General features: G+C 40.9%; 1 protein-coding gene across 17 annotated transcripts in view; it reads right to left on the reverse strand.

Moving 5' to 3' along the window:
* Positions 1 to 23,615, reverse strand: part of LOC123499346 (homeotic protein ultrabithorax-like) — an 817,282-nt gene that overhangs the window by 175,163 nt on the left and 618,504 nt on the right. The window contains exon 7 of one of the 17 annotated variants that reach the window (XM_045247230.1): positions 12,202 to 12,429. The exons of the other annotated variants lie outside the window; for them this stretch is intronic. The gene's annotated coding sequence lies outside the window, so the exon portion shown is untranslated. Of the gene's footprint in view, positions 1 to 12,201; positions 12,430 to 23,615 lie in introns of those variants that run through there. 17 annotated transcript variants of the gene reach the window in all.

Here is a 23,615-nt window from a genome sequence, read left to right on the forward strand (position 1 = left end):
GAAAGAAATCTGGTATGGGCAAAATGAGGGAGTCTCTTGTTATATTGTCTGGAATATAAACTTTGATATATGTTATTTTATTCTACTTTTTATCTTATTTCTTTGCTGTCGTCTCCCAGCCAATCACGTCACCGGATCGACCGTTAATGGAAAGCAGAGTAAGATTGCAGGTTTCCCGCACACGTCTCGCCACCAAAGCCTTATTGATGCCTCGCCTGTTTTCAAGTATTGCTTTGTTTCTGACGTCACCAAGAAGCGAAAATTCCTGAACCGGAGTAAAGTGCGTCGCCATTCTGATCGATGTTTCGTTTTTGTGCGTAAAGAATATATATTTATCTGCAACAAATCATGTTACCTGAACGATTTGCAAATGGTACCAGGTGCGACATAAATCATTTAAAATATTCAAGATGTGATTGTTGCCAGATACAAAAAGAATTTTAGATCTCACGCATTGGGCAACAGGAGGAGCTGGAACATAATTCGAAATTATTTACCAGAGTGCAGCACGACAAGAAAGAGTCCAAACGCGACGCTTCATCGTGTCGCCGCGGCCCAGATGTGTCCGCGACACCCGACACGGTGGCACGCATTATCACAAGTCTCTTCCACTCCATATTGATTACAAATTTCTTGGATTAATAAATTTGTCAGGAAGTAACTGAATGTCTATCTGTTGGTCTGGATTTCTGCCTGTCTGTCTGTACACTTAATATGTATAAATCTGTATACTTCTCTTTCTCTTTCTCTCTCTCTCTCTCTCTCTCTCTCACACACACACACACACACACACACACACACACACACACACACACACACCTACCAGTTGGGCCAACACGCTATCAAGGAGTCTGTCATGGGACACAACAGTAACTCGATGGGATATTCCTCACAAAAAAGCCGAGCATGACTTTAGGCTACAATGGCAACAATGAGACGCACACTTCGCACGACGGTCCGGGATACTCCGGCCAGAAGTGGGGCAACACGCGGCGGCAGGAGGCAGGTACTCGCTGGTTTATGAGGCCAACCCTGGTGTGACCAGTCCCAGTTTATGAGAGTTATAAACTCTCGGGACAACCCGCTCAAAAACCGCATGGAAAGGGTACTGCGTCTGTGGGCTGTCACCATCCCCGGCCCACAAAAGTTCTCTCGGAAGGATTTTTTTTCTCAGATTTCTGCGGCTTTTACAAGTCCATTTCGAATGATATGACTCGTGGGAGGAAAGCAGTGAGTGGAAACTTCCGGGAAAGCGGAAGAAATGGGTTTCGTTCAGGGTATAAACTCTTTTAGGGTCAGTTGGTCAGTATGGGTTGTATTTGATCCCATAACTTCGCTCTCATACATTTCTTTCAAGAAACATTCAAGGTATTCTCAAAACTGTACGGACTACATACATGCTATCTAGCATAAGAAAAACTCAGAAAAGCTGAGTGATGAATTCAGAGAACACGCGCCTTAAGTTGGTAAGCAGACACTCATAACTGGACACAGGGTTTGTGGAAAGGGTATGGGCCAACTTTTACCCCGATCTATTTTTGATACGGCAAAAAAAGAGTTGGAAGAAAAACGGAAGAAGTGGCCTGGTCAGTCCGCTAGAGAGAGGAAGCGAAGGAACACCAGCCAGCCTGTCCCGTGAGTCTTTACCAGATTTTTTATTTACTTTTTTTTTATGACAAATGATTTTTTGTTCTCAGTCTTTTTGTGTGTTTTGATGTACGTGATCAAGTGTGATAAAGTAACACCCCACCAGGCGTCCACAGCCACTGAGGTGAGGGGGAGTGACTCAGGCGAGCAGCGAGGTATTCACGCGTCGAGGGGAGTGTTGAACGGGGAAACTTTATTGGACTTGTTGTCGCCCACCAGTAAATATCCAGTTTGACTATGTGGCCTCATCGATTGTCCACCTTGTGATACACACACTATAACACTGAAAAAAAAAAAACTCACTCATGTTTGCTTGCATACAGCAATATATATATATATATATATATATATATATATATATATATATATATATATATATATATATATATATATATATATATATATATATATATATATATATATATATATATATATATATATATATATATATATATATATATATACCTGAATTTAATTTGCCAACAATTTTTTTACATACAAGTTAGCCACCGCGACGTACGTCTCCCACCTTAGGCCTCCTCCAGCGGCTTTGCTATATTCAATCTTAAAGCCATTAATCAAGTGTTTTGAGGGCATCGGAGAGGCTGTCACAGGCCCTAACTCATGACTCAGGCCCTGGGGAGGCACCTGACTCGGCATGACACCAAGTTCCCGTTGAATGATGAATAGCGATGAATTATGATGATGATGACTTATGGTGATGGATTACCCGCAGAGACATGCTACTTGCAAATGAGGTGACCCCAGATGGGACTTCCTGATGCAACTTTGCATGAGTGACTGAGGTGACTTATGATTTACCGACGTAACTGTTTGATAATTAACGGTCTTGACGAATATTTTCTTTTTAAGAAGACAGACGTAATGAGATTAGGGGTGATGCGGCTCTTTTACTGACACCTAAATCCTGAATGAATGGCGCCGATGATGAAGTGATTACACCACTACTATGACTGATCGGATGACTGAGGTGACATCTGCAGATGAAAGACGCGGCAGTTGCGGCGACGACTGCTGCTGCAGACACGACTCTATCCATGCACCTTGTTTGATGCAGAAGTGTTCAGTAATGCACACACGCATGCATGCATGCACCTGCACGCACATGTGCCATGTTTGAAAGGGGCTCGTCAGAATAGTGTATGTGTGTGTGTGTGTGTGTATACACACACACACACGCACACACACACACACACACACACACACACACACACACACACACACACACACATGTGTGTATATATATATATATATATATATATATATATATATATATATATATATATATATATATATATATATATATATATATATATATATATATATATATATATATATATATATATATATATATATATATATATATATATATATATATATATATTTATATATATCGAATTTCATTGATCGATTTAGCATTTAGTCGAATCATTCCAAGTCGATGCAGTGAATGGTGATCGATACAAGAATTGGTCAGTATCACCGCCCACACATGCACACATCACGGCATAGCACAATTTTCTGCGAGGAAATATCGATGTAATGCGAGGATACATTACCAGCTGTGTTGCACTTGAGTGCCACAATAAATTTTCATTACACTTTTATTCACTTTCTTATTCTATAATTGCTTCTGGGTGTAATCTTGGATGTGCATGAAATATCTCAGTGCACAACCATTTTTTCTTATGTATTTCTCGTCCATTTTTTCTTAGAATCAATATCGATCATTCAAACATCTTATGGACCTAATGTCAACAGTAAGTTTCATTATTTCCGTGCATAGATGTCAACTGACCAGAAGCTAAAAAATTCTTAAGAAAAATCGTCAAAATCTTCACTCCTTAGATTTGATTTAAGTAGCAATGTGAGGGAGATTGGTAGAAAGAAGAGGAAAAATAGGGGATAAAGGAGCAGATAGAAGAAGGAAGGAGGGATGGCGGGAGAGAAGGAAAGAGGAAGAAGAATGGACATGTGAGGAGGGGCAAATTCTTAATTAGACGCGTTCCAATCACCTTCCAGACTTCACCAATCGTGCCGGCCTTCCAAGTGTCAAAAAGAGGAAATTTTCAGGACAAAGGGAATAGTCGGTCAATATCTTCAATTCGTACGAGAGAGAGAGAGAGAGAGAGAGAGAGAGAGAGAGAGAGAGAGAGAGAGAGAGAGAGAGAGAGAGAGAGAGAGAGAGAGAGAGAGAGAGAGAGAGAGAGAGAGAGAGAGAGAGAGAGAGAGAGAGAGAGAGAGAGAGAGAGAGAGAGAGAGAGAGAGAGAGAGAGAGAGAGAGAGAGAGAGAGAGAGAGAGAGAGAGAGGTGATACACGCGTTAAAAGACAGGAAGCGAGGAAGAGTAAAAAAAAGTGACAGAGTTAAAGACTGAAATAGGAAAGAAGGGGAGCGGCAACAGGGGCAGGTATGAGAGTGATGGCAGCTGAGGCACAAGAGGGTGACCAGTGTGAGGTGGGTCAAGGAAGGAGCGTGAGGTGGCGTGCAGGGTTAGGATAACTCAGCGTGAGCAGCGACGCCACCATCACCCCCGTTGAGCCGCTGGGCCCCGGAGACCTCCTGCCAAATTGCTTCCTTCACGCGGAATTTACGAGTCGACAACAATTATGATTCACAAGTTTGCAAGCGTCCATCACCACAGAGGCTTCCTGTCCTGCATGCTGTCTGAGGACGAATTTCCCCCTCCATCTGTTTCTCCAAGCAAGGGATTTGAGTGTCTTACAATTTTCATGTTTAAAATTGAGACGGTGTAATCTCATATTATTTTATTTCTCCTGTTTTTTTAATTTTCTCATGTTTAATATCTTGGGTTGTCGACTGTGTCAATTGTATATATGTTGTATTCGGAAGCATACGCATACAAGAATATATTCAAGCACGCACGCACGCACGCACACACACACACACACACACACACACACACACACACACACACACACACACACACACACACACACACACAACACAAGGAAGACACCTAAACCTAACCGTTTATATGGCCATTCTGAAGTCAGGGAGACAGAATGAACGAGTGAAGGAAAGTCTGACTTGGGAGGGAGAGAAAGGGAGGGAAGAGAGGGAGGGAAGAGAGGAAAGAAAGAGGTAGAGGGGAGGGAGAGAGAGAGGGAAGCAGAGGTAGAAGAAGGCCACAAACCCGTGCTGCAACCTCGGCTACTCGCGGGTCGTGGCTAGCGTGCGGGGCTGAGCTACGACCTCGAGTCACGACACCTTCCTGGGACTGAACCGACATTCGTGTTCGCTATTTCAGTCGCCCAGGTGGTGGCTTCTACTACTGCTGCTGTTGTCTTTACCGGATACGTCAGTGCTTCTGTTGCTCTCATCATTATGAATAGTGGAGATGAGTGTGGGAGTGGCAGAGAGGAAGAGTGAGGGCGGATGAGGGAGGGTGGGAGGAGGAAAGCAGAGCAAGGTTGGAGAGTTGCTGCGTGATAAAAGTGGAGATAATGCGGTAAGGGGCTCAGTAATTGGGGATGTGGGATATGATCGCAGTGCAAGAAGTACCTGGCAAATTGTAAGAAGGATATATATAATGGCTTGAATGAACACTGCTAGAATAAGGATAAGCACTGCTGTAAACTTTTTCTTTATGCATGGAAACATGTTGTGTTATATGAGAACTTTAACATTTTGCTCAGATATGTAAAAAAAAATATTACATCCTTGAAAATAATAGTATCTATATCTTTGTCTTTCTGTGTCTTTCTGCATGTCTGTCTGTCTGTCTGTCTGTTTGTCTGTATGTCTGTCTGTCCATCTCTCTCTCTCTCTCTCTCTCTCTCTCTCTCTCTCTCTCTCTCTCTCTCTCTCTCTCTCTCTCTCTCTCTCTCTCTCTCTCCAAGCAGTACCCTGACAGCCTCCCAAGCAGCTGCAGCTTCGGTACAAATGCTCGAGCCATACTTTGAGATTACACATTAAGCTGACTGATATGGGCTCAATGCCGACGCTGTAGCATGTATTCTTATGGAGCGTAAATCATCGGCACACTTCATTTAGATCTAAGACGAGATTTATAGAAGTGAGATGATCGTGGGAGATATAAGAGGGGACGCTGTTATCTCGAATGCCAGCGACACCCAGCACTAAGCCCCCTCCCTCTTGCCCCTGTGAGACAAGCAGAGGTAATGATATATATTTATCTCGACCGCCAATACATCGTAGAAATCCTCGGCCCTTTATCATTTCGGCCGTATTTTTCTTCACTACCAGGACAGGAAGACAAATATTCCACAGCCTGGGCGAAGACAACCGGCCACACGCTACCACTAATCATGGCCGCCTTGGCTCTCCACACACACGCTGGGAATCGAAATTTGGTACAATGGCTTCTGTTTACCTTCAAGGGAGACGAAGTACCGCCGGCCCATAACACCCCACAGCTACACAGAGAGCCCTTGACCACTCATCACTTACTTGTACGGAAGATTGACCTTTATAGATAATCACTTCATTGTCTGTTTCTTTACTCCACAATGATAATGACTTTGGTCAGAGAAGGATGCATTTTTGGGGGCAAAATTATTAATATTCATATTTTCTTTTAACTTTAATGAATGATTTTATTTCATTTAATTTCTTTATTTTTTTCCCGTTTGATGTTTTGGTGCCATCAGCCTCCAGTGATGTGTCTTGTCAGTGTATATCATTAGCTGGTTCCATTATACATTTGATTAAATTTTCCAGCGAGATACATTTGCAGGGCATAAATTAGCGCAGTTATTTTAAATATGCAGATTAGCTTCCTTGGCTGATGGAGATTAATTAATGTAAATAAGTAAAACATGTAAATTACATCGAATAAATCAGGGTTGTATTAGTAGTGCATCGTTCCGGTAATTGAGAACAGGAACAAGAAGCAAACATGAACAAAACACGGTTAGGGTCACGAACAAAAATAACATAGTGATGCATCTAGCAGTTAGCATTAGTTTTTTTTTTTTACCACGCCATAAAATAACAGGGTAGGATCACAAATACAGGAAGAGAAAGAGAGAAAAAAAATCGTCCTGTCAAACCTTCGGGCAATGTGCTGTCAAAATTCATCAGGGCAGCATTTCATTCTCGTTAGCAGAATACATGCCGACGGAGGGCTGGAAATAGGGAGGATCAAGGGCGGTCAACATAACGAGCAGCACCACCACACTGGAGTGGTGGTTGAAGGAGGGACGGGCAGGTCGCGTCCCTCACACGACCCGCAGGTTCCAGCAGGGTAGGAGCTGTGGTTTACGAGGGTTCTTGCAGACTTCCACTCACTAATCAGCTTTTTTGCTACCACCTCTTGACGTCAGAGAACTCTAGACCGACACACTGACAAGGCCAATCTTAAGATGGAACAAAGGAAAAAATGCAAAATGTTGTTGGGATGAATTTTTTTTTACTTAAATGGCAATGTGTTTTGAAAAAAAGAAAAAAAAACAACAGATTAAGGACGACGTTGATGAAAGCAATATATTTTTTTTCTTTGCTGCACTGATGTTTATTGAATTTTAAGTCATCACAGTGGCGATAATGGAAAACACATACAAATATATATAATTTCAGTTAAAAGTATCCAGATTACATTAGATAGTCGAAACAGAGACTTTTCTTAGTAATGCTCTTCAAAATGCTGAATACATAAGTATATTTGATTTTGCAATACTTTCTTGTTTGTGGTCTGCGGTCTAACTTTTTGTAGACATACACTGCATACGTGACGTGACACACTCAGTCTACAACACAGTCTTCATGCATCGCACCTCACACTCTATACAGCTTTCCTATAGCACTTCCATTTCTATTCAGTGCCATACTTCCCTCGCTCGGTAACACCAAGAATTAAACAAACCTGAACGATGAAAGTCGCTGCCGCGGAAAATCGAGCCTTTATCCCCCTTTCAGAGTTCTTCCTAAAAATGGTAGCGCGACTCCAAGCCGGGTAATGAATGAAAATAAATGACGGGGACGTGTTGTGAGCTGGGTGAACAGAGAGTAGAAGGGCGACGTTGCCTGACGACTCACCACCACTACAAGAGAGGCACAACTGTACTGCCATCTCTTCTTCTATCTCACCAGCACACAGATGACCATGGGAGGAGGTAGTTTATGCAGTGATCAGTAAAAACCTAAAATTCATGGCTGGGTAATCTTAAAGGCTAACCACTGGCACGACCCGACCAGAGGAACCAAAACGCTGTGCATCTATTACAGCAAGGGTGAGTTACACGCCGCTTGGTGATTTGTGGCAAAAACTGGATCTAATTGAGCAGATGGTGATTCCTCAGTCAGGCCTGTGATCACTGCCACAATATCAAGAGCACCGCGTCCACCTGGCGAGAAGAACAACGGTATAAGGTAACCCACCCCGGCACCTCCCATTGCTACACGGGCGGTCGAACTAGCGGAAAACTGTCAGGTACATAGTAAACAGTATCGTAAATATAATCAATAATAGAGTCGAGGAGGCTGAAATGAGGGGTTGTAGAGACACAAGGCACACCAGATCACCTAAGCTGGATCCAACGCTGTCCTAAAAGAGTCTCATATTTCATAATTAAATAAGGAATAATAATTTGAGGCGAGGAGCCAAGATCAAACGACCGGCGTGTCCCTCGTAACCTTGTGTTCAGATTCCCCAATGACAGCTGTTTCTTCACACTCTCCGTGATTTACGACCAGATGAGAACCACTCCTGATGAAAACATGAGCCCGTACAACATTCCGTCTTACAAGTCCTCAAATTAAGATAAGAAACAAGACATAGACACCCAGACAGGAAGAAAATCATCGGAAGTCAGAGAGCCTGGAGCAGTGCCGGCGGCGGTGGTGACGGCGGCGGCGTCTAGGCCTAACCCGTCATCAAAGAAAACGTGAGAAAACACGACCCAGTTAGGGGAGGCCTCAGTGTTACGCGCCAGTCTCCGGAGTATTGATCCAAGTCTTACCTGACACTTGCCTCATCGTGATCTATTTCCACTTGGTCGTGAGGCTAAAATATTATATCGTTATTCTTAAAGTAACAATTACTATTCAAAATTTATAACGAATTAATTAATCAACTTTTTGCAAGCATCTTCCGTACAGATGCAAAGATAATTTATGATCCTCATTTATTTTCCTAAGTCAAAATATAATACACAAATTATCTACAGCCTCTATAAACACACAATAAAGACTACAGCTATATGAAACATACATAAGAAAACACCATTTTGATGAATGGGAGGCCATCTTACATTAATGACATTAAAACATTTACCAGATTACTATATCGATATCCTAATGACACTAGATTAGGGCACGTGCACCAGTAAAGCTACATATACACACAATAAAGATATTACGAAGAAAATACTGCCATTCTTACGACAAGATTCATAATGTTCGTATCAAATGTACCCGAACCTATAGAGCGGTAGGCCTACTGGTTGACAACACCGACAGTAGAAAAAGTACCCATTAGGAGGCGTGGGTGGGACGACTTGAACCAATCAGAGACCAGGACGCACTTGGCTGAGGGACCAATCACGGTGTCTCCATGTTTACCTCGGAGGGTTAAGACGGGAAGGGAAATATCCGAATGTGTTTAGGATTGTTTCCCTTCTGATTAATTGGCCTTAATGCTCCGTGGACTTGAAATACGATGAAGTGACGTGATTTACTCCTACGGTACCTTCCCCCCCCTTTTTTTCCTGAGTAAGAATATCATTGTACAAAAAGATTAATGTGTGTCACTAAAAGGTATTATCATATTTTATGTAGCATTAAGGCATTTCAGCTGGGATAGAGGTTTTTTTCAGATTTTTTTTAACTCTTTGTGTTGCGTTTTGTCTTAAAAGAGCGAGACAAAGGAGGAAACGAGAAAAAAGAAAGAAAAGAATGAATAATGTCAAGATCTTCCATTCCCACTAAATTTCAGAGTCTGTTAGGTTTGGTTAAGTTACCTTCAGATATACAGAGATGAATCAACAAATAGATGATTGGAAGGTAAAGTGATAGAGGATGGATGGGCATATAAACTGATAAAAATAATCACATGCAATCTTAATATATATGTTTGTTTGTTTGTTTGTTTGTGTGTGTGTGTGTGTGTGTGTGTGTGTGTGTGTGTGTGTGTGTGTGTGTGTGTGTGTGTTTGAAGCACGGCTTAATACAATATAAAACTCCCCTCAGCTAATCCTTTGTTTTCACATGTAGCACAATCTCTTCTACCTCAAACATGGAAAGAAAAAATAAAAATAAAACCGTAATGACAAGGAAAAGCACTCCCACTAACAGAAGCACCTCGTTCCTCCCACACACTGACTAACACCAACAGACACGAAGGCAAGTCGATATCGATCCTCCTGGCGATACTTTTGTTGCCAGCGCCACACACACCGCACTAAGTCTCCATTACTCGGCTACTGATCAAGTTTACTCAGTGTAGCATTGCTCAGTAAACACACACACACACACACACACACACACACACACACACACACGTCTGTTTCACTCTTCTATTGCTTAATTTCTCCAAGGATTACACACACAGTTGTTGAATAAAATGTGACTCTACCTTCTATTTCACTTACTCAAAAACTTGCAGCCCAAAGCATATCAGAACGAATAACAACTCATAAAACTCTCAACGTACCAACTGTACCTGCACCTCGTAACTCCTTGATTTTTCGCGTACTTTTTTTTCTGTCATCTAATAACGCGTATTAACACTTATGAATATTCTACTGGACATAATTTAGAGTAGAGGCACAGGGACTGGTAGGTAGGTAGGTTGTACTCTGCTGAACGCTGGGTGGCTGCGGGTAAATTGTGATGCATGTTCTTGGAAATTACCTGTTAGCCACTAGCAGACAAAAACCATACGTGGCCTTTCCGGTATTGCAGGTAACAACAGGTAATAGGTAAGATCACCATCACTACTTCAGACATCACACACACAGACATAGAAACACATATACACACACACAATCTCTCTCTCTCTCTCTCTCTCTGACTCACCTTCCCCACTCACCTATGCGCGAAATTTCAAGGTGTTACGTCATCGATCTGCGTTAGCGTTGCCCATCCTCTAATTACTATTTTGGAGAAGATGAGCATAATAGTTCCATTAAGTTAATTGCTTGCCCGTGTCTCTGACGAAAACAAGCAGCACAATTAAGAGGCCTGTCAAACACCCATGAAAAAATAAAGGAAAAGTGTAGAATACCGTTGAACTTTTAGAAAATGTTTTTAACCCTTTCTCTCTCTCTCTCTCTCTCTCTCTCTCGCATCCTGCCACCCGCGTGTGACCTCTCAGTAAACGTAAGGTCCGTTAATAAACACTACTGGAGGCGATGGTTGGGAGAAAAAAAAGTGCCAGTGTGAGAGGCAGCATGAAGCACTTCCTTACAGCAGACTAGAACGCGGCTATTGCTCGGTACTCCAAGGCCAGTTACCATGGCAACCAAGGGGGAGGGAGAGGCAGGAATGGGGAGGAGGGCGGGAGGGTGCTGAGCGTCCACCAATCAGCTGTGAGATTTACGACTGCCCGCGGAGATGGATGACGCTCCTGATGCCATACGGGGACCATCCATTTCTATCCATTATTGTGTATAGACTTTTACGGTTGTGCAGCAAGTTATCTCGCCTAAGGTGATATACATTTCCTTTCCAGTGAGCAGCCTTGCAAAGCATCCGAGTAGAAGCATCAAGTTTAGCTCCTGTGAATAAATTCCTCTCTTGTCTGTAATCCAGTGTAAGCAATATGGCAATTCCTGCACAGGGAAATGAAAACTATTTCTTGTACACAAGATGGAGGGAGGCTTCGGGGCTTACCTAGACCGCCACCTGAATTTTCTATAACATGAATAACATTTCCCGTGCGTAGGTCTTGATTCTTAACTACCACCAGTGTGTCATAGGCGGTCACCGAAGCACAGCAGGCAGGACCAACTCTCCCTAAGTAAGCCCCGCGCGGTCACTCCCTCCCGGTACAGTAATTAGCAACGTGGGGGTCACTTTTATTGGTTTGCATGGTAGCCTTAATTGCTTGATGTCCACGAGGCTTAAAGTGGGTCAAGATGTATGCCTTCCCACAAGCTAGGCCTCCTTGTAGAGACAGAGAACGGGGCTTAAAGGGTATACTTATGCAACTTGCAGCATCTCTATCTCCAGCATCAACGCGCGTTCTCTCTCTCTCTCTCTCTCTCTCTCTCTCTCTCTCTCTCTCTCTCTCTCTCTCTCTCTCTCTTGATACTCACTCGTCTTCTCTCCTTACTCGTTTTCGTTGTTTTTTTAGTACGTGCGTGAATATGTGCGTAGGTTCGTGTGTGTGTGTATGTGTGTGTGTTTGAGTGTGTGTGTGTGTGTGTTTCTCTCTCTCTCTCTCTCTCTCTCTCTCTCTCTCTCTCTCTCACACACACACACACATACACACACAAACAGCCTATACCAACTTTTTTTTTTTATGTAGCTGCAGTGTGTTTGTCTTTATCTAAATGTAAAATAAACAAGCAAACACACTTTAACAACGAGAGGTAGGTGGGAACACGCCCTCAGCTCTTTTAAAAACTCACACAGTGGATTTCGTCAGCAATAAATTATCCGATTGGCTTTTGAAGCGATAAATTCAGGCACATAATATATTCGGCGGAGTGGAGAATTTATCGCAATTATGCATATTATTTTCGCAAGACGAGGAGGAAAAAGAATACAACACTTACATGCGCCTGGAGGGTAATGGTGAGCGAGTCAAGAAAGGTACAGTACACTGCTGGCTTACCTGTGGAAGGATGGAAACAGTACATTATTAAAGATACACATAGGAATCAAGACATTTGTTCCTTAATTTTGCTAAACTCTTTACTCTTCTTTTAGGAAACCAGCACTCAAGAGGGCCTTTTTTTTATATTTATATTCTGTTGCCCTTGGCTGGCTTCTCTCCTGCATGAAATGAAATATATGAAAATAGAAATATATATACTTATATACATAATTCTAATGTGCAAAAACACTTTATTATAACAAAAAATCAGCTTTTGAGAGTATTATGAATATACTATGATAAGTTTACGTCACCTTATTTATTTGTAGATATTGTGATATAAAGTTTATGAATTAATACATAATGAATACTTATAAAATAGTAGCATAACAACAGCAATATTAATACAACAATAACAACAACTACTACTACTACTACTAGTACTACTAATAGTAATAGTAATAACAATACCACTACCACTACAACTACTACTACTACTACTACTAGAACTACTCCTAAATAAATTAAAATAAGAAAATATGAAGATAAAAATAACAAGAACAATAACCACCACAACAACAACAAAAACGTAGTGTTTAACTAAACTAAACAATTATAAAAAATGGATCAATGACAGCAAAAAGAAAAAAAAAAAAATATGGCAATGATAATAAAAAAAAATAAATAAGAGCATACAAAAAAATGCGGTCAATGACATCCCAAGGACACAAATATCGCTACAAAAAAACACGCTTAGAAAAAAAAATAAAATAAAATAAAGGTAAATAAAAAATAAACTATTGACTCAACTTCAACCAATGATATAAATGTATTTTTTTCCTCTCAATATCCTGTAATACATCAGGGCAAATGGAAACCAGAAATTCCCAACATTTTATAACCATTAGCAAGAACTGCCCTAAATCTTCTTAGACACGGCTGGAGATCTATTGCCCTGCATTTGAATCATACATTACCGTGCGCCCCGCTACTATTCGTCTTTATATATCAATTTAAATTCCAAGTCGAAAAAATAGCTTACGGTAAGAAAGGCAGGAGAGGTTTCCGGTAAAGCTTCAAGGAGTGAGGGTGTGAAATTCAGCTTGAAAAAAAAAGAAGAATGTAAGGGGAAGAAAAATGAGAGAAAAAAAATGGGTCTATACAACATTTATAAAAAGTGCAATACTCTTCATGAGTTTTCTTTTTATTTTAATTTCTTTAAGAAAGAGAGAGAGAGAGAGAGAGAGAGAGAGAGAGAGAGAGAGAGAGAGAGAGAGAGAGAGAGAGAGAGAGAGAGAGAGAGAGAGAGAGAGAGAGAGAGAGAGAAACAAAAACAAATAACGAAAAATAATACCAGGACAGAAATTAATCATTCTCATAATTACATAAGCCGAACTCGGGTGTGTACTAAATCATTCACAAACGTGGAATATAATTTTGCTTCAGTTTACAAGAACGCCGCATCGCTATCTGGCTTTCCATGTACAGTACAAAGGCCTAGCCAATCGCTTTCCTACGTAGGGCGGCCTGAGCGTGACACACCTGCCCGTAAAACACACCTGAACCAATGACACCTAATGTATGGGCAGAGCAACATGGCCTCCACACGCCCTCACGCAGCAGTAGTCTGCACGAATCTTCCTCATGTTTATTTCCTCTTCACGTCGCTTCCTTGTTGTTGTTGTTGTTGTTGTTGTTGTTGTTGTTGTTGTTGTTGTTGCTGTTGTTGCTGTTGTTGTTGTTGTTTTTGTTGTTGTTGCTGTTGTTTTTGTTGTTGTTTTTGTTGTTGTTTTTGTTGTTGTTTTTGTTGTTGTTTTTGCTGTTGTTGTTGTTTTCTTCTTCCGTTTTCTATTGGTTACCTTTATTTTGTCTCACTGCCCAGCATTTCTCTTGCATGTTTCACTTTATTTACTTATTTATTTATTTTTTTACATTTTTAACTTATTTTTTTCCTTCTTTATCTATCTTCCTCTTACTTTATCTTCAGTTATTTCGTTATACTTACGGTTATCATTTTCTTATTATTTATATTCTTGTTATTATTAATATTATTATGACAAATAGTAACCATCATTATTCACTCCACACTGCACGATTTTTCAACATAAGCTTGCCTTCATTTGTGAGCGGCAGAAATTCATCCGTCACCTTAAATCAAGGCTCCCAATATTCCCACTTCGATTATTTTTCCGAAGGCAGCCGAACATTCCTCTCCATTTCCCTTCTTCCTTTCCTTCTTGCTCATCTGCATATCTGGGATGACATCGAGCTTACACTATTGTTCTTCCAAATGGTCTTAGTACAGCCTCATGACTTAGCTGACTTAGTTTCAGTAAATTCTCGCGACTACAAGGGCTGGTTAAGAAAGTCGGTATCACGCGCCTTCAGGAAGAACCGGTGATAGCAGAAGTGTTGGAAGTCAAGTGTGCAGGTGTGTTGTATCCTGTACGGCCTCATTAATGCAGCAAGAAGTGTATTAAGGCACGGTGTGGTTCCGGTATATCTTCTTTTTATTATTGCAGTTTTCATCCTCAAAAATAAGTACGAGATTCTGAGGTGGAAAAAATGCATAGATAAAAGTAAGAGAGAATGAGTACGTCTGTCTTTCATACATAGTGATAGGGTATGCATTATTGTTGAGCTATTCTGAAGAGAAAAAAAAATAACAATGCAGTCATAAATAGTAATGCAATTGCTATTCCTTTCCTCAGAGATCATATATTTTTTCAATGATATTCAATTTTTTTGTTTTTTTTTCGTAGCATATTTTGTCTTATTTTTTTTTCTCTCTTTTTGGTTGCTCAGTGATACATGTGCGTGTTTGTCTAATTATTCTTTACGACAATAAGACAACTAAGTTATAGGTTTCCTGTCTACCATTCAATCCAGCCTACAATTACGATACTTTATGTTGCTCAGCGGTATGAAACCATCTCATTTACATAATTCTAGCTGAAACCTTTCTTGTGGAGTTAAATACATCTTCAGTCATCTATGTGTGTTTACAGGAAGCCCTTAACAAGGTACAATAGGACTCCCATCCGCTACTAACAAGGTGATAGTTACATTTCACTCGCTACATAGTTATTCTGTGGTTCCTCAAACACTGCCGCCACCACGTAACATCCTCCCTCCACCACAGCCACAACACCGTTCTGTGTCATGGTACCCCGTACAACTACCTCTAGATTGCCGTTCACCCTTTCTTCTCTACCTCCGCCGCAAGGAAGTGCCGGCTCTGGCTTCACCTCTTTCTCTTCCTCCTACGTCATCACTACAATCTTCTCTTCCTCCTCCAGCACCTCTTCCTCTTCCTCTACCAGCCACTCTTCCTCCACAAGCTTTCCGTGCTCCAACAGCTCCTTCTACTTCTTCTCCTGCTCTCCCTCTTCCCCGCCCTCCTCCTCTCGCCGCCCCTGAGCGCCGACACGAACCGAATAACTCACGGCCCTCCAACGTTGCGCCAGGGACAGGCCGAGTGCAATGAATCAACGATATGAATTTCATACGACGTCAACCCTCCATGTTTTATGTTTTCCATAATATTTCATTTTTTCCCACCCTTCGTCTTTCCCCAAAGTTGTAAATGGGTCTATTGGGAAACATATATTTCAAGAGTCGAAAAAAAGGACTTCAAGATTTTATATGGATTGGGAACCGTCTTGCAAGTATTAATTTCTGTAAGTCAGACTTCGGCGAAGATTTCTGAAAACGACAAAGGCGGAGTAGATGAAGAAAAATTCCTCGTATTTCATCAGCACATTGAAATATTCGTAATCATTCTCAGATGAAGATGTTCATATTCTTATAAAAAAAAAAAAAAAAATATGTCGGAAAAAGCGGTACCTAAAAAAATATGGACAAGCCCTAACTTAAACATAATAATGATTATAATAATAATGATAATAATAATAATGATAATAATAATAATAATAATAATAACAACAATAATAATAATAATAATAATAATAATAATAATAATAATAATAATAATAATTACAGTAATAATAATAATAATAAAAAAAAAAATAATAATAATAATAATAATAATAATAATAATAATAATAATAATAACAACAACAACGCCGCCAAGAAAATCCCATTGGAGTGTTTTCTTTTTTTTTATAATCATATTTTTCCCCCCTTCATCAAGACTCGGCCGTCACCAAACGAAGGATTATGGATAGACGCCACAAAAACACCAATCCTTCACCACACAAGACAGAGAGAGATTCAAGATGCCGCGCCGCCTCCTGAAACACGATCTCTAGTGCACGAACCAGAGTTTTCGATCAATGAACAATTATGAAACGCCATACAAATAAGGAGAAAATGCAGAGAAAACAACAAAACATACTCAATAAATATCAGAGACAGGAAAGGAAAGAGAAAAAAAATAAATAGCAGGTTGACTAAATATTTGTATACTAATGTAATTCCTAGAAGAGCAGAAGCTGAAACATCTTAAACGAGAAAACGTGAGAATTCAACACACAAAATTAAGCGGTTAACATCGTCAGCAGTGTACACGTACATACATATACATACGGATTTTTTTCTTGCTCTCAACAAAGGTTCGTTTTAATTATTCATATTCATCCCGGGAAAATATACGCAGACGACGCCTCCTGGATCCTGGAGCCCTGGAACCCTCAACCAAAGCTTTCAGAGAGACAGTGTAATTTTCAAGCATAATTAGTGTTGGAAATATTTTTTTGATGCCGGGTGATTAATCTTGTAATATATCAAATTACCTGCAGAGAATAATTACAACAAACTATATTTTTTAAACGTAGAGGAAATATATTGCTACAGCTTATGGGATTTTGTATTTGCTAGTTGGGATAAAATGAATTAAATTATATTGAGTGTTGTTACTAGGTTGCTTTATTTCGCGACTTGGAGTTATTATGCTTGTGTTATTTAACATATATATTCTTATTGCAAAGGTTAAAAAAAATGGATACAAACATTTCTATTATTATATATTTTTCAGGTGCGAATTGTCCTTGCTATATTCTCTCTCTCTCTCTCTCTCTCTCTCTCTCTCTCTCTCTCTCTCTCCCGGTGGTGGTAAGGTATCGGCATGAGTGAGTAACGCAGACGGAGGACGAGGCATAAGTCAGGCATTGCGCATGAAGAACAAGGAAAGACGTGAGCTGCCTTCCTACTGCTGCATTACTCCTGCCTCCTGGTCCTCTCTCGCTTTTATTTTCATTTGTCTCTCCGTCTCTCTTCCCTTTGCACCTCGTATCGTTCTCACTTTTTATCTGATCTCTGTATCTTTTTGCTTGCTCTCGTGTTTTTCTTTTGTATTCGTCTTATTTCTTATTTTAATTATCAAGAGGTGATTTTTGAGCAAAGTTTTATGTTTTGAATACACTACTATTTACCATATGTTATTAAGGATGCTACTATCATTACTACTACTACTACTACTACTACTACTACTACTACTACTATGATACTAGTACTACTACAACTTATACTGTACTACTACTACTACTACTACTACTACTACTACTACTACTACTACTACTACTACTACTACTACTACTTCTACTGCTGCTACTGATAATGAAGATGATGTTATGACTATAGCAAAGTGCAAGGAAACAAGAACATCAAAGTCATTATATATGAAACTAAACACACGCACACAAAACCACAAACTAAAACTTTTGGGAACATCAAAATGTAGGACAGAGTCTCGTGACAAGCCAATGAGCGAAGGACCCACGCCCCGCCCTGCTCAACTCCGCCTCTTCCTCTCTTTCCCTCCCTGCGTCCTGATGGCCGCTGGTCGCCGGTGATCACCGTGGAATAATCGCAGAATCTGTGTCCCCTCCTGTGATATCCTCACCGGATACTCTCCCCCAACTCATAATCTCCCACCTCGGTCAGTAGGACAAATGGAATAGTAATAATGTATGATCGTTTTTACCCGTCTCTACATTAGGTTTTATTTATTACACTGACTTTTCTCTCATTCTTTGGAATTGTGACGCATATCAAGGCAGTGAAATGGCTAAATTTTGTCTCTATTTACCATACTTTAAAAAGTGTTAGAAGAAATTTCCTAACCTAACAATAACTTTTTTTTTTATACTTGGAAATAAATCATAATGAAATGAGCAAATAAATAAACTTCCTATTAATTGAAGGGAATATGTGGTGTTGTTTATAAGCAGAATAATAATAGAGAAATACGGTATGATTATAACAAACATAAAAAGAGATGATTTTCAAGAATAGTTATTTATTTATTTTTTTTTTTGCGGCAAGTCACCCATGATTCCGGTGATCCGCCTCCCCCTCGTCATGACGGGGCGGCGCAAAATGTGCATAGGGGCAGGATAATGAAGGATTTCTGAAATAGACCTCCAGTGCATTCCCATCCCTTCCGGCACATCAGAGGAAATGCGATCGATGTGTACGTCACGCCACTGACGCTTCCTAATGGTCGTGCTGTATTTATGTTTTGTTTATTTGCACACTCACCGACCTGACTTTTGTTTGTTACCGAGAAACACTTAAACATCTCACGCACCATAAATTATGAACGAAACAATGTTATATGTCTGGACGTTGCCTCCCACGCCGCTCCCAGTCAAGTGTGTGAGGTGTGTGTTCCTCCGCGCCTTCCCACGTCCAGTGTTCCCTCGCCTCAAGCGCAAACACACTCCTGCGCCCCAAGTATGCGGCCATCAATTTCCTGCCCAGCAAACAACTCTCACTGTGCATCATGAGCGGGTCTGGTCAGTTGGAGCGCCTCACTGGACCCTTCTCTGCTGTTTAGTCAGACGCTCTTTTGGAAGGAAATGCACCGTTTACATGGCAGAAATTTGCATAGACGGATATATATTTCTTTCCTAATTGTGCTAATGGCTTGTTTAAGTCGGGGAGAAGGCAGATGAGTTAGTGCTCTCAGCGTAAACTACCAAGTGGATGTCAGTTAAAAAGTGGTGTCGAACTTAGGCGGAAAATGATGAATAATCAAGCGTATCAACGTGATGGAATTTCCGCGGCTGTGAGCAAACGTTTCATAAGAATTGACCAGGCGTGTTTCCTTCTTTCCTCCCGCCCTGCCCTGCATAAACACACACACACACACACACACACACACACACACACACACACACACACACACACACACACACACACACACACACACACACACACACACACACACACACACACACACACACACACACACACACACACACACACACACACACACACACACACACACACACACACACACACAGTAACTAGATTAACAAAAATCCATTCTCTTCTTAGACTAATACCAAGAAACAATCAAGCTTCACTTCACCTTTACCTGAGACAGCAACATGCACTAACCTCAACCCTCTCCTTCACCACCACCACCTCCACCACGACCACCATCACCACCACCTCCACCACCACCATCATCATCATAGCTTTGGCGTCAACATCTGCTCTGTCAAAATACGCTGCCCTTGAACTACGAAAAAATATCACAATAGACAGTTTGTGTAAGTTTGAAGATCAGTACGAATCAGAGAGAGAGAGAGAGAGAGAGAGAGAGAGAGAGAGATGCATTGCTGAGTGATGATCGACGGTCAGCGACTCATCCTCTCGAGCCTCAAGGAAGGGCACATTAAGGAGTTGGAATGCCTGTGGTGGCGGCGTCCCCGGCAACCCTGAGCTGAGCTGGAGCCAAGAGGTCGATAATAGGGAAACGTGACACAGAATACATAATGAAAGTCTGTCTGGCATACTCATTTATTTCTTTCAATCCGCTTATATTCACTTTGTCGATATAACCAAAGAAACTCTCTCTCTCTCTCTCTCTCTCTCTCTCTCTCTCTCTCTCTCTCTCTCGTTGTCTCCAAAGTACCGCTACCATACTGGTCGCCTGATCGATGAGTCTGGTTTTTGTTCCCAGCGGCAAGCTTGTCCGTAATGGCGGCCGAGGAATGCTAAAAGAAGTATCGCTGTGCCTCTCGCTCTCGCTCTCCCTCTCGCTCTGGTGCTCTCTCTCTCTCTCTCTCTCTCTCTCTCTCTCTCTCTCTCTCTCTCTCTACTACTACTACTACTACTAATAATAATAATAATAAGAAGAAGAAGAATAACTACCATGACTACTACTACTATTCCTATTACTATCACTACTATTACTACCACAGGTACTACTTCTAAGACTACACTACTACTACTACTACTACTACTACTACTACTACTACTACTAAAGAACTTTCTACCAATAGTATTTACTTGTTATTCAGCGGTGATTCTCCCTCTCCCTCTTTTCATTCCGCGAGGTTACGTATTTCCTTTGTTTCCGACATCAAGAAAAAAAAAATAAATAAACAGTAAGAAATCTGTCGCGAAAATGAAGCAGATTCACCATTATTATTCCTATCATTCTGCACGGTCGATATCGTGCAAGGAGTCAATTTCATGTTGTCCCCAATTTCCTATTCTTCTTTTTTTTTTCTTTCTTTCTTCTGTCTTTCAGCGGATGTGAGTCTTACTTGATGATTCACCTGGAGGCTCAAATGTTTAACGCGTGTATTCCTAGCAGCATGCCAAGGAAAGGATCGTTTTATTTACAATGCAGATTAACGATGATGCAAGGCAATGTCAAAGCTTGGTACCAAAAATAGAATGGAAGTAACACCATGCAAGCAAAACACTGTGATATGTAGTCTTTACGAACGGTAAACACTTCACCGCTTGAGTTGCGAGGAAGAAGAGAACGGCGTGATGAAAGTGAGAGTCGTGTGATGAATGTTACATTGGAACGTAGAGAACGAAAACAGATGAGGGACGTGATGGATGTAGCAGTGATGTGATGACCGAAACAAAGGTGTGATGAAAGTGAGAGTACCGTGAGATGAATGGAGCAGAACTGACGTGACGAAAATAAATGAAGGTGTGTAGTGATGAATGAAACGGAGCTTTGTGATGAACGCGAGTGTCGTGGCTTGAGTGGAGTGAAGGCAGCGTTGGAGGGTAATGGGAGCCACACGTCCCGGTAACGAGGGTAACACAATCAGGCAGTAATAACCCACAATTACACTGACGCTGAGACATCGACGCTCGTCTTCTTTTTCTCCCTTGCCACTCAGTCATCGCCACAAAATTATTGCAGAAGCTTAATTGTTCAACTCTTTGGAGAGACGAGTATGATATTTCCTTACACCGTTTTGATTGTGCCTGTCCGGTACTTGATAGTTATTAAATGGAAATATATGCTTGTGTTACTTGATATTTCATGAGAGATATACTGTGAAAACTGAGTAACTTCCAAAACAGATCACTAAAAATGTGAATTCTGAAATATATGGTGTGATTCCTAGTGACAATTTACTGATGTTTTCATTTCTGCATCCTTTCCTCTTAATTTAATGTGTATCTTTTTTTCCTCGCTGATAGAAAAAAAATACTGTTATATGCATTCAGAAGCGTTCATTAATATGATAATTTCAGTCTTCATTTATTGTTGAGTGTCTCTCATCCCCTCCATTCACTATTGCTCTTATCATCTATGATTCGGACCCGATATACGTCCCCTCTGTTCCACTCAAGACCATAAACAGCCTCCATGTGGTCGTCATTCGCCTCACCTTCCTCCGTGCTGCCCCATCACACACCCAATAAACACTACCTTTGTACCTGCACTTCAATACGAATTACATGAATGTAGATAATATTCAGGTTTTTTCCCTCGTGGTCTCGTGCTTACGGCCACTATCAGCCCACCTTGGTCTCCATGGTCTCAAATTCTTTTCAGGGGCGCGTCTGGTGAGCGAGGCCAAAGCTCGATCACAAGGCGTTTACTTTGGTCTCCCTCGAGGAGCCCGCCAGGATGACAGCGACGTGAGGCGACTCCACACGACCCTATCAACCAGCCTTCCCTCGCCTCGCCCCACTCCTCCCCTCACACGCAGCCCTCTTTTCCTTTCACAGTTCCTTCTTTTCCTCTGCTGCCTGTTTTCCTCTGTCCTTCTTCATTGCCTCACATATGTCTGATTTAACTTCTTTGGCACAAATTTTGACTACAACATGACGTTTTCAATTATTTTCATGATTACTTGAGATGTCGCCAATTCTGTTGCTACCCTTACTGCTGCTACGATCATTGTTTCTACTACTATTAGCTTCTAGTACTGTTACTATAGTACTACTACTGTCACTACTACTACTACTACTACTACTACTACTACTACTACTACTATTACTACTACTACTATTGCAATGATAGCTACATACTGATCAAATTACGATTACTTTTACTGCAACTACAACGACTACTATTGCTATTACTATTATTTTCATTACAACTATATTCATTTAACCTTTCATTACCGGTTATGAATCAAGCATCGTTACACGTAATAAGATAACGAATAAGAGAAACGCAATGGATAAGTGATCGAATCTAACGTTCTTATTGAAAATCCACCTGTAGGAAACAGCAAGTATAAAAGTCGACACCAGCAGAGGACTGACTTACGACGCAGAGGCGGAAGTTCACATCAAGCTGGAAATAATCTGAGGCCATCGAAAAGGAAGGCAGGTGTGCGTAGAAATAAATTCACCAGTATGAGTTGTATCACATCTGTCTCAAGCTTTCAACCAAGCAGGTGAGGCGGGAGATGATGAAGGACGCTAGTAGGGGAGTGGCGAAAACACCGTATTTATAATGTTAACTTGCTTTAAGTGAAAAGATAGATGAATGTTACGATATAATAGATATTTCCATTGATAAAGAACCAAGTTAGTAATTTACTAGATGTGATTTAATAAGTTTATCTCTAACAGTATGTTCATCTCACCTGATGCAAATTACACCAACACCTTTCAACACACAGTACATGGAGCGGAAGTGTTGCTCTCCAGTGTATAATGAGTGTAATGAATTAATGAATGACGCCCCGGATGTAGAGAGAGAGAGAGAGAGAGAGAGAGAGAGAGAGAGAGAGAGAGAGAGAGAGAGAGAGAGAGAGAGAGAGAGAGAGAGAGAGAGAGAGAGAGAGAGAGAGAGAGAGAGAGAGAGAGAGAGAGAGAGAGAGAGAGAGAGAGACTTAGATACCGTTGAATAATTCAGAAATGGTGTCGCTTACTCTCCTTCATCATCCAATTAAAGCTTCCGGTGGTGCCTGGTGTTAGCGAGGAGAGTAATAACATACATTAACAATAACTACTTTATA

This window comes from Portunus trituberculatus, chromosome 49 (genome assembly GCF_017591435.1).
Source record: "Portunus trituberculatus isolate SZX2019 chromosome 49, ASM1759143v1, whole genome shotgun sequence".
Classification (NCBI taxonomy): Eukaryota; Metazoa; Arthropoda; class Malacostraca; order Decapoda; family Portunidae; genus Portunus; species Portunus trituberculatus.